The sequence below is a fragment of the Scyliorhinus canicula genome, chromosome 4 (genome assembly GCF_902713615.1).
Source record: "Scyliorhinus canicula chromosome 4, sScyCan1.1, whole genome shotgun sequence".
Lineage (NCBI taxonomy): Eukaryota > Metazoa > Chordata > Chondrichthyes > Carcharhiniformes > Scyliorhinidae > Scyliorhinus > Scyliorhinus canicula.
In genome coordinates, this window is record NC_052149.1 from 214031986 (window position 1) to 214044711 (window position 12726).

A 12726-nucleotide genomic window follows, 5' to 3' on the forward strand; every position below is an offset into this window, starting at 1 on the left:
GTTGATCCTAGTGATAAACAGACTTTCTCGGCATTGTGTTACTCCTATTTTTCCGTCTGATCTTAAAATCATCACTTCTCTGCTTCAACTTTTCCAGTCAGAACCAGCAAGGCCCTAAGAGAGTACTTGTAAAGTTTGCCATTCCAGTGCATTCTGTCAATGACTACTTCATGCTACTTATTGTATCATTTAAATATCTGGTTGCTGTAAAGCTCTATAAATTAAATGGCGATGAAATTAATCTTGAACAGAAAGATTGATGAAGAAAATTGGGCTCCTGCTGCCCGGTCACCAGTGTTATCCTACTTCCCAAGATTAATTTAATCTCCAATAACTTTTGGAACAGTAGAAAAATCACTTGCATGGATGGGAGAGAGGTCAATGCTTCGTGAAGTTTCTCTGGTCCTATCCATCTGCTTACCTTTCAGCCTCTCAGTCCATTAGTTTATCGGTCTTGCCATTCACTGTGGAGTTGTATAGAACTTTGGTGAGGTCACAGCTGGAGTACTGTGTTCAATTCTGGTCGCCACATTATAGGGAGGATGTGATTGCACTGGACGGGGTGCAGAGGCGATTCACCAGGATGTTGCCTGGGATTGAACATTTAAGTTATGAAGAGAGGTTGGATAGGCTTGGGTTGTTTTCGCTGGAGCAGAGAAGACTGAGGGGTGACCTGATCGACGTGTACAGGATTATGAGGGGCATGGACAGGGTGGATAGGGGACAGCTGTTCCCCTTAGCTAAAGGTCAGTTAAGAGGGGACAAAAGTTTAAGGTGAAGGGCAGGAGGTTTAAGGTGGATTTGAGGAAAAACCTTTTTACCCAGGTGATGATGACGTGCTGGAATCCACTGCCAGGGAGGGTGGTAAAGGTGGGTTGCCTCATATTCTTTAAAAGTACTTGTCACGTCATAACATTCCAGGCTTTGGGCCATGTGCTGGCAAATGGGATCAGGTAGATAGGTCAGGGGCGGCATTCTCCCCTACCCGGCGTGACGGAGGGTCCCGGAGTAGGGGAGTGGTGCCAACTACTCAGGGGTCGGGCCTCCCCAAAGGTGGGGAATTCTCCCCACCTTTGGGGGCCAGCCCCGCGCCGGAGCGGTTGGCACCAGAAGACTGGCGCAAAAAACCGGCACCCCCGGCAGCGGGGCTGGCCGAAAGGCTTTCCCCGGAGCCCGCACGCGCTGCTGATCCCACCGTTCCAGAGGTGGTTCAAACCTCGGCGGCGGGAGAGGCCTCCCAGCAGCGGGACTTCGGCCCATCCGGGCCGGAGAATCACCGCAGGGGCCTCGCCGATCGGTGTGGCGAGATTCCGCCACCGCCACTTCCCGGGTGGCGGAGAATCTCTGCCACAGCGGGGGCGAGATTTTAGGGCGGCCCCAGGCGATTCTCCGACCCTGCTGGGGGTCGGAGAATTTCGCCCCAGGTGCTTTTCATGCTTCTGTGCAGACTCAAAGGGCCTCTTCTGCACTATTATTCTGTGATTCTGTGACTGGGGTTCAAAATGCAATAAAATCCCAGCAGAAGAAGAGGGTTTGTATCTTCTTCACCAAACATTATTGTTAATTTATTGAGTGAAATTGTCAATTACTGTCAACTAATGTCTGAATTACCTACCTCCATGAGGAATTAGGCTGAGACAGATTGAACTGATTTCACTTACAAAACTCACAAATGTCCAAGGAGTTTTGTATAATCCCACTGATCAAGTATTCTTGTACCCATTCTTCTAGTTCCTAAAATCTATGGAATCAATAATTCCTTACTTACCGGTAAATTCTAAAATGTATTCATTGAGGAACATTTTCAGTTTTCATTTATTTTCCCAAATACAAAATATTTTAAAATAATAATAATAAGCTTTATTACTGTCACAAGTAGGCTTACATTAACCTTGCAATGAAGTTACTGTGTGAAAGTTGCCACACTACTGCGCCTGTTCGCGTACACTGAGGGAGAATTCAGAATGTCCAAATTACCGAACAGCACGTCTTTGGGGACTTGGGGAGCAAACCCACAGACACGGGGAGAACGTGCAGACTCCTCACAGACAGTGACCCGAGCTGGGAATCGAACCGGGACCACGTTGCATGCGTCCGCTGTTCAGGTTGCGCTCTGCTCTTCTCCTGCTCCCCCTGCAGTGGAGCAGTATCTCGAATGGGTGCACTAAGGGGTGTCAACACATGGTGGGCCATTGGCTGCGCTGAACTTTCCCCTTCCTGTTGAAGGGGCGGCTGTTCATAGGGGGGTGGCCTGGTGGCGGGCACCCATAAGGCCGGTGGCACTCTGTGCAGTGAGCAGTGGGCAGAGTGCGCAGCCAGAAGGCTGCCTTGCAGGCCAAGGCAATGGCAGCCCATGCTCGGACACCCCAGTCCCCGGGCTCATGAATTTGCTTTGTTTGTCCCTTTGTTCTGCACAGTAACCAATCACTGTTTGTCAATGCACCATTCGTCAATGTACTCTGTCGATTATTCTTTTGTCTACTATGTACGTACAGTCTACATTCCCTCGGCCGCAGAAAAATACTTTCCACTGTACTTCGGTACATGTGACAATAAATCAAATCAATCAAACACCTTGAACCCATGGCCCACCTACTGGTCGCCCGTCCACCACCCTCCCACCCACCCCCACCCCACTCCACTACTCCTTGGTAGATGCCCCCCAGTGGCACAACTGTCAACCCACTGTTGGCCCTTTAGAAACTTTTCTTAGCTCCTCTCTCTCCCTCAGCAGCCATGGCACCTGGTCCCTGTTTTTAAATACCACAAGTGACCCACGCCAACCTCATTTCCACTTGGCGGTGGTGGAGCATCCCGGGAGGCCGGAGGCTACTGGGTTGAGCCCGTTAATGATACGTTAACCAGTGTTACTGTATGATTTCCATGCCCGCACTGGCACCTAGCATGGAATGCATCCATGTTGCCATTGAGACACCAGAGCATGGCGCTCCGTTGGGCACCCAGCACCGACCTCGATTCTCGGCTGACGCCCAGTTCTCCGGCCGATTGTGATTGACGATTCCGGTGTCATTGGATGGAGAGTCCCGCCCATAGTCTCCCAAACAGACAATCCAACCCAGCCTGGGGAATGAGCACTATTCAAGAGGACCAAGTTGTCACTTTTGTTCTCAGGCGGAACATGTAAAAGGAGATTTCAGGAAATTTAAGGCTGGTGATGTTTGTAGGTGCCTCTCGTGCTTTTGCATAAAACACTATACCAGAGAACGAAACTTGTGACAAACTGATACCATTCACGTAATTTACAGTGGGTATATACTAGAACAGGGGTGGGCAAACTACGGCCCGCGGGCCGCATGCGGCCCGCCAAAGGTCTTTATGCGGCCCACCAAGTCATTTAAAAAAATAAAAATAAAGAAAAAAAAATTTTCATTTTTAAAAAAAAATTTTTTTTTAAGGTTAATGGGGGGGTTACTTACTGGTATAGGGTGGATACGTTGACTTGAGTAGGGTGATCATTGCTTGGCACAACATCGAGGGCCGAAGGGCCCGTTCTGTGCTGTACTGTTCTATGTTCTATGTTCTACATGAGGCGCCCAGAATCATAACCGGGTGAAGTAATTATTTTACTTAATATACTATGCGGCCCTTTAAAATTGTGAATTTCTGAATGTGGCCCTTGCACGGAAAAGTTTGCCCACCCCTGTACTAGAACATAAAAGAGCATGGAAGTTTTATATTTTAGGGTGAAGAAATTCAATTTTTGTTTGACAAGTGGCCAAAATGATTGTTATTCTTAGAGGTATGGGGTTGACTGAATCCCTGATGTTAGCAAAAGACATGAATTTCTTTCCAAAAATTGGCTGAACCCAACTGTATTGACATGAAAATCGCTTATTGTCACGAGTAGGCTTCAAATGAAGTTACTGTGAAAAGCCCCTAGTTGCCACATTCCGGCACCTGTTCAGGGAGGCTGGTACGGGAATTGATCCGTGCTGCTGGCCTGCCTTGGTCTGCTTTAAAAGCCAGCAAATTAGCCCTGTGCTAAACCAGCCCATTCATTGGGTCATTGATGGAAATTGTTTCCCTGACCCATTGTGTACAGTGAAGTTCATAGAATTAGAATTTACAGTACAGAAGGAGGCCATTCGGCCCATCGAGTCTGTACCGGCTCCTGGAAAGAGCACCATACTCAAGCTTAACACCTCCACCCTATCCCCATAACCCAGTAACCCCACTCAACACTAAGGGCAATTTTGGACACTAAGGGCAATTTATCATGGCCAATCCACCTATCCTGCACATCTTTGGACTGCGGGAGGAAACCGGAGCACCCGGAGGAAACCCACGCACACACGGGGAGGATGTGCAGACTCCATACAGACAGTGACCCAAGCCGGGAATCGAACCTGGGATCCTGGAGCTGTGAAGCGATTGTGCTATCCACAATGCTACCGTGCAAGTTAAACAGTGCTTGTTCTGTTGCTGGGGAATTGTTGTCAAAATTGCATGTTAATGATGTTGATCTTATTTTAGGGAACAATCAAGCTGGCGACCATGAACCACCTCCAAATGTTTCCACACAATCCATCAAAATTGTTAATGATAGGGATCTATCTGCAAGATTAATGAACTTGGCAAAATGTATGCCTGTCTCTGGATCTGTTGTAAAGAAAAATGCTTCAAGAATCGTCCAAAGAGTCAAAAGTTCAGGCTTCTGAGATGTAAAATACACTCATACCTCAGACTGTCAACAAAAGACTGGTAACAAAATGTTTGAAACAATTGGGTGGATTGGCCATGATAAATTGCCCTTAGTGTCCAAAATTCTATGATCTATGATTAACCTAGGACAAAAGTTCGGCACAACATCGTGGGCCGAAGGGCCTGTTCTGTGCTGTATTTCTCTAAAAAAAAAATTGGAAATGAATTGAAGCTGTCTGAATTAAACTTGCAGACAGATTCTAATGCTAGAAAGGAGTATCAGGAATTTTTAACTAATCATTGGCATGACCTAAGGGAGGTTCTTAAAACAGCAAAGGATAACCATAATCCTGCATTTAAAAAGGAGGAAACCGATTCAGTTATTCGGCTGACTGAGATTTCCTTTGCTGACCTGGACAATAAAAGACACACAGCTATGAAATAAAATGGAGATCCAGAGCTAAAACTTGAAAAAGGTTTTTCATAGATTGTGTTTAAAAGTCAACACACTGTTGACGATGTAACATCTGATTCCAAATAAGAATAAAGGACATCCTGAAGCCACAAGAGAAGAGTTGTGACAGGATTTTGCATTGATTTGCAGATTGCATCGAATGAAATTCAAAAATGATAGGGATTGCTAGAAAGTAGCAGTGTAATTCTTGATAAAGTGAGCCACATGTACCAATTGTGCCATTTTGTAAACAAGTGTTTTCAGTCACTTTAAAAGTTAAATGGAATAGTGTTTCTGTAGTTTTAGAATATAAATTGCCTTCTGAAATTGCGTTTAGTCGTGTTGTTTTAGTTTGCTTGTTGCAGTAAAAGTCTTAAAACTTAAAACCTTATGTTATCCCTTTCAGTGAGTGAGGAAGTTCGAATTAATTTTTAAAGTAATCGGTCTATGGGGATTGCAACAATTTTATACAGATCCCCATACCTATCCATCTCAAATAATGCATCCAAATGGACAGGATCTAATCCCTGCTTCTTTCAAAACACTTTTTAACCACAGCACGAGGTTGTTTCAGATTATGTGTGCCTGTTTTAGCCAGTAATCTTATAAGTATTACCTTATAAAATGTTTTCTGAAAATTCATGCATTTGATATCTCAATAGCTTCCAACATCTCCATGACTCTATATTAAACTAATTTAGATGACTTATATGTCACTTATCTTTCAGACAAACATGTTTATTCTCTCTAACCACCTCCAAATTTTTCAATCTCTTCTTCCATCCCCACCATTCCTCCGTTGAGTTAATGTGCCAAATTGTCTAAGAATGTCCTGTCTGACAGGAAAAATCTGACTTTAGTTTGTCTCAATACAGCTTTGTCAGGCGGGATTTCTAATCATCCATGAGAGTGGCAAAGAGGGCAGGCTCCAACCTGTTTCTTGGATAATCGTTTGAGTTTCCACAGTGAAACCAGTACACTCAGGTTTTGGAAGGCAAAGAAGGGAACCAGAAGAGGGAAGCTGGCAGAACTCCCAAATGACCATGATCTGCATTTAGGTATGCAGAATTTAGATGATAATTGTTTGTACAATAAGTCACTGGAGGGCCAGCCATTAGCACTAACTGAGTTAATAGCTCTTTGCGAACTGTTAAATATATATTGCACAAATCTACAAAGTTCCCAATGAATCAGGCGGGTGAATTATCAAGGCACCTTTTCTAATCCTGGGGAGAAACAACCTTTTGAAGAGTCTGAGGAAATAAGCAGGAATTTGGATTAATTCTGCCTCCCCACCCCCTGGGCCTCTTTCTCCTCCTTTCTCCTCCCTCCCCCTTTCTCCTCCTTTCTCCTCCCTCCCCCTTTCTCCTCCCTCCCCCTTTCTCCTCCCTCCCCCTTTCTCCTCCCTTTTCCCCCTTTCTCCTCCCTCCCCCTTTCTCCTCCCTCCCCCTTTCTCCTCCCTTCTCCCCTTTCTCCTCCCTCCCCCTTTCTCCTCCCTCCCCCTTTCTCCTCTCTCTCTCTCTCTCACATTCTCTTAATCCTGCCCTTTGTTCCAGAGCTATTTGATCCCCCTGTGCACTGGCACAGATTTACAGTGCGGTTTAGGTTCTGTGTTTACCCCAGGTGTGGGGGCGGAGAAAAGAGGGATGGATGAGGTTAGATGGAGGATGATTTGGGAGGGGGGTGGGGGTGGTTCAATGCAGCGCCCCTGAGGAATGCCGAACCCTCCCTCTTTTCCCCGCCCCCACACCTGGGGTAAACACAGAACCTAAACCGCACTGTAAATCTGTGCCAGTGCACAGGGGGATCAAATAGCTCTGGAACAAAGGGCAGGATGAAGAGAATGTGAGAGAGAGAGAGGAGAAAGGGGGAGAGAGGAGAAAGGGGGAGAGAGGAGAAAGGGGGAGGGAGGAGAAAGGGGGAGGGAGGAGAAAGGAGGAGAAAGGGGGAGGGAGGAGAAAGGAGGAGAAAGGGGGAGGGAGGAGAAAGGGGGAGGGAGGAGAAAGGGGGAGGGAGGAGAAAGGAGGAGAAAGGGGGAGGGAGGAGAAAGGAGGAGAAAGAGGCCCAGGGGGTGGGGAGGCAGAATTAATCCAAATTCCTGCTTATTTCCTCAGACTCTTCAAAAGGTTGTTTCCCCCCACCCCTACCCCCCCACCCACCCCCCCCCCCCCCACCCCTACGCACCCCACACACCCCCCACACCCCTACCTCCCCAACCCCCCACCCCTACCCCCACCCCACCCACCCCTACCCCCCCACCCCTACCCCCCCACCCCTACCCTCCACCCCCACTCACCCCCCCACCCCCACTCACCCCCCACACCCCACCCCCCCAACCCTACCCCCCACCCCCACTCACCCCCCCACCCCCTACCCCCCACAAACCCTACCCCCCACCCCCACTCACCCCCCCACCCCCTACCCCCCAAACCCCCCACCCCTACCCCCAACCCCCCCACCCCTACCCCCCAACCCCCCCACCCCAACCCCCCCAACCCCCCCCACCCCTACCCCACACCCAACCCCCCAACCCCCCCACCCCTACCCCCCCAACCCCAACCCCCCAACCCCTACCCCCCACTCCCACACCCCCTACCCCCCCACCCCCCACCCCTACCCCCCCCAACCCCCCACCCCTACCCCCCCACCCCTATCCCTACCCCCACCACCCCCACCCCCACTCCCCACCACCACTCACCCCCCCAACCCCCCCCAACAAACGCCGGGACTCTCTCCCTCCCCCCCAAACGCCGGGACTCTATCTCCCCCCTCCCCCCCCAACAAGGAGGAGAAAGGGGGAGAAGGGAGGAGAAAGGGGGAGGGAGGAGAAAGGGGGAGGGAGGAGAAAGGGGGAGGGAGGAGAAAGGAGGAGAAAGGGGGAGGGAGGAGAAAGGAGGAGAAAGAGGCCCAGGGGTGGGGAGGCAGAATTAATCCAAATTCCTGCTTATTTCCTCAGACTCTTCAAAGGTTGTTTCCCCCCACCCCTACCCCCCCCCCCACCCACCCCCCACCCCTACGCACCCCACACACCCCCCACACCCCTACCTCCCCTACCCCCCACCCCTACCCCCCACCCCACCCACCCCTACCCCCCCACCCTTACCCCCCACCCCTACCCCCACCCCCACTCACCCCCACCCCCACTCACCCCCACCCCCCACCCCCCCACCCCTCCCCCCCACCCCCACTCACCCCCCCTACCCCCAACCCCCCCCACCCCTACCCCCCAACCCCCCCACCCCAACTCCCAACCCCCCCACCCCTACCCCCCCCAACCCCCCCACCCCTACCCCCCACGCCCACACCCCCTACCCCCCCACCCCCCCACCCCTACCCCCCCAACCCCCCCCACCCCTACCCCCCCACCCCTACCCCTACCCCCCCACCACCCCCACCCCCACTCCCCACCACCACTCACCCCCCAACCCCCCCCCAACAAACGCCGGGACTCTCTCTCTCCTCCCCAAACGCCAGGACTCTATCTCCCCCCTCCCCCCCAACAAGGAGGAGAAAGGGGGAGAAGGGAGGAGAAAGGGGGAGGGAGGAGAAAGGGGGAGGGAGGAGAAAGGGGGAGAAGGGAGGAGAAAAGGGGAGAAGGGAGGAGAAAGGGGAGGGAGGAGAAAGGGGGAGGGAGGAGAAAGGGGGAGGGAGGAGAAAGGAGGAGAAAGGGGGAGGGAGGAGAAAGGAGGAGAAAGAGGCCCAGGGTGTGGGGAGGCAGAATTAATCCAAATTCCTGCTTATTTCCTCAGACTCTTCAAAAGGTTGTTTCTCCCCAGGATTAGAAAAGGTGCCTTGATAATTCACAACGCAGAACCCTTTCTGCGCTGTGAATTATAAAGGCAGAACCCAGAAACGTTGCCAAAAGTTTTTCCCTCTCTCTCCGCGCGTTTTTCCTGTTGTTGTGAAACTGACCTGAAATCGCAGAGGATGAAGCTGAAATAGACAAATCCAGACACATCGCCCACCCCGGGATCCCAGCATTTCCCTCTGCATTCTAACCAGGCAATATTCCTGGGTTTAGGCAGATTGCAATATACTCGCCAAAGCCCTGCTCTCAGCCAGAGGACGGACGGGACTCCCTCTCTCTGTCTCTCTCTCTCTGTCTGTCCCCACAATCTCTCTCTCTCTCTCTCTCTCTCAAACAAAGACAAGGCAGCTGGGAGGAAGGGGAGCCTTGAGGAAGATCTGCTGATGCCCCCATCCAATGGATGCCCGGGGCCAACGCACCGTCGCCCCCCCTGCATGCCGCTGCCCCCTACCCCAACCCCCTACCCCTACCCCCCCACCCCTACCCCCCACCCCTACCCACCCCCCCACCCCTACCCACCCTACCCCTACCCCCCCACCCCTACTCCCCACCCCTACCCCCCCACCCACCCCTACCCCCACCCACCCCTACCCCCCCACCCCTACCCCCCCACCACCACCCCACAAACACCGGTACTCTCTCCCCACCACCACCCCACAAACGCCGGTAGTCTCTCCCCACCACCAGCCCCCACACAAATGCCCGGACTCTCTCCCCCCCCCCCCACACAAACGCCGGGACTCTCTCTTCCCCCCCCCCACACAAACGCCGGGACTCTCTCTTCCCCCCCCCACACAAACGCCAGGGACTCTCTCTCCCCCCCACACACAAACGCCAGGACTCTCTCTCCCCCCCCTCCCCACACAAACGCCGGGACTCTCTCTCCCCCCCACACACAAACGCCGGACTCTCTCTCCCCCCCCCCACACAAACGCCAGGACTCTCTCTCCCCCCCCCCCACACAAACGCCGGGACTCTCTCTCCCCCCCCCCCAAACGCCGGGACTCTCTCTTCCCCCCCCCCACACACAAACGCCAGGACTCTCTCTCCCCCCCCCTCCCCACACAAACGCCGGGACTCTCTCTCCCCCCCACACACAAACGCCAGGACTCTCTCTCCCCCCCACACACAAACGCCAGGACTCTCTCTCCCCCCCCCCCCCCACACAAACGCCGGGACTCTCTCTCCCCCCCCCCAAACGCCGGGACTCTCTCTTCCCCCCCCCCCCCCCCCCACAAATGCCGGGACTCTCTCTCCCCACCACCACCCCACAAACGCCGGTACTCTCTCTCCCCACCACCACCCCACAAACGCCGGTACTCTCTCTCCCCCCCACCATCACCCCACAAATGCCGGTACTCTCTCTCCCCCCCACCATCACCCCACAAACGCCGGGACTCTCTCTCTCTCCCCCCCCCAAACGCCGGGACTCTCTCTCTCCCCCCCCAAACGCCGGGACTCTCTCTCTCTCCCCCCCCCCCCAAATGCCGGGACTCTCTCTTTCCCCCCCCAAACGCCGGGACTCTCTCTCTCTTCCCCCCCCAAACGGCGGGACTCTCTCTCTCCCCCCCCCCCCAAACGCCGGGACTCTCTCTCTCTCCCCCCCCCTCAACGCCGGGACTCTCTCCTCCTCCCCCCCCCCCCCCCCCGCACTCGCCCTAGGTCACTGAACGGCGTCAACCATCATCAATGGTTGACACCGTTTTAAAGCTACTCTGTTTTTCGCCGACGTGACCCGTGGCCACGTCGGCGGGAATTTGGCCCATCCGGCACAGAGAATGTCTGTCTGTTAAAAATCAATGACATCCCGCCGGCGCCAGCTGTTTTCAGAGGCTGCCGACGGGATTTGCACAACTCGGTTTTTGGCCGCTCGGAGAATTAAAAACCCAGCGGGAGCGGGAATAACGCCGCCGCCGGCCGATTCTCCGACCCTGCGTGGGGTCGGAGAATTTCGCCCCTGGTCTCAACTGTGCAGGAACCCAGTTTGGCAGCTGCAGACTGTGTGCAGTTCCGACACAGTCGGGCAGGAGTCATGCTGCCGGCCAGTGGGGGCTTCCGCGAGGGCTGGAGGGGCTGGTGGGGAGGGGGGGGCTCAATCTGGCAGTTCGCGTCCGTGCACGGCCGCGCCATGTTTTAAGGCACGACCGCTGCAGGTCGTTGCCGTATCCATGCGCGGCCACGGCCCTGGCCATTCCCCGGCTGTTTATTTCATGGAGGTTGGGAGTTTTACGTGGCACGGCTGTTAACCCCTCACAAGTCGCAGCATCGGTGAGGGGGCAGCGCCATTTTCTTCCACGTAAAAATGCCACCGATCCTCCGCACCCAGCCCCAGAATCGGAGAATCTGTCCCATTATCTGCTTTAAAACCTTCAATCGTCTCAAACAGTTTGGACAAAGGTTTATGCTCAGGGTAAAAGGTAATGCAGACTGTTTAAAAATGATTGTGTTGTTTGGTTTATTTTAGCAGACACCTAAATGTCAAATTGCTTTATTGAGTTATAAACCGATAAAAGTTTCAAACATGATTGTCATATTGTCTCATCTCCTCAGGTTTATTCTTATGCTTGGCTGAGCCACCTGAGCATCGCGGTTGCACCACACTGTCCTTCCCTGAAAGTCAAAACTGTGGAGCTCTACCTCTCGCTCTGATTGTCCTCTGGCTCCTGTAATTGTCAAATCTTTTAAAACCCAGGTTTTTCGGAGTCCCACAGTTGTTGGATGGATGCCAAGTCTTCTTTGCCAAATGTGCACTTTGTGTGGCCACTTGTAGACATGACCCATTGGCAACTCTATTGTCCTAGTGCAATTTTGACAATGGAAAATGGGTGACTTGGTCTGCTGCCTTCTGGCTGTGATAAAATCAGGTGACCCGGCGGCTGACCTCTCAACTGGAAGAAGATAGAACATTGGGGGAAGGGTGGTGGGGAAAGGAGGCGGTCCAATCTCATGACAGGGAGGCCCAGCAGTTTTGTAAGGCTTAGAGGCGTACACCTGTTCTGTCTGACCCTGCAAACACACAGTGCAATTGATTCTTGGAATGTTATTCTACTATACAGCCGAGTGGAAGTAGGTGTAGTGTAGGATCCTCAAATAGAAAATACATTGTAGGACACTTATTTGCATAACAAAAGGGCTTGCCGCCAGACTCAGGCAGACACTTTAGTTTGGGGATAGCTTGTAACAGTCATGGCAACAGCGGAAATGGAGCAGTAAGTCATTCTTTGCCATTTTGGGGGTGGTATATCTCCAATCTCCACTGAGGGCAGCACGGTAGCACAAGTGAATAGCACTGTGGCTTCACAGCGCCAGGGTCCCAGGTTCGATTCCCTGCTGGGTCACTGTCTGTGTGGAATCTGCACGTTCTCCCTGTGTCTGCGTGGGTTTCCTCCGGGTGCTCCTGTTTCCTCCCACAGTCCAAAGACGTGCAGATTAGGTGGATAGGCAATGATAAATTTCCCTCAGTGACCAAAAAGGTGAGGAGGGTTATTGGGTTACGGGGATAGGGTGGAAGTGAGGCCTTAAGTGGGTCGGTACAGACTCGATGGGCTGAATGGCCTCCTTCTGCACTGTATGTTCTATGCTCAGGAACACTCACAATAGCTTCCACAGAAAATAAATACCTCACAAAATATTTTGATCTATTATTGTATATATTTACCCAGAATTGTGTCCTGTAGTTCATTGTTTCACTAAGCTATTCAAAAATAAAGAAAGCTGACATTTTAGCTGAAAATAAATGTTCGCAATAAAGTGTAAAGTCAAGGAGGCAAGGACTGGGTTTTTTTTGTATTTTGTTGGTATT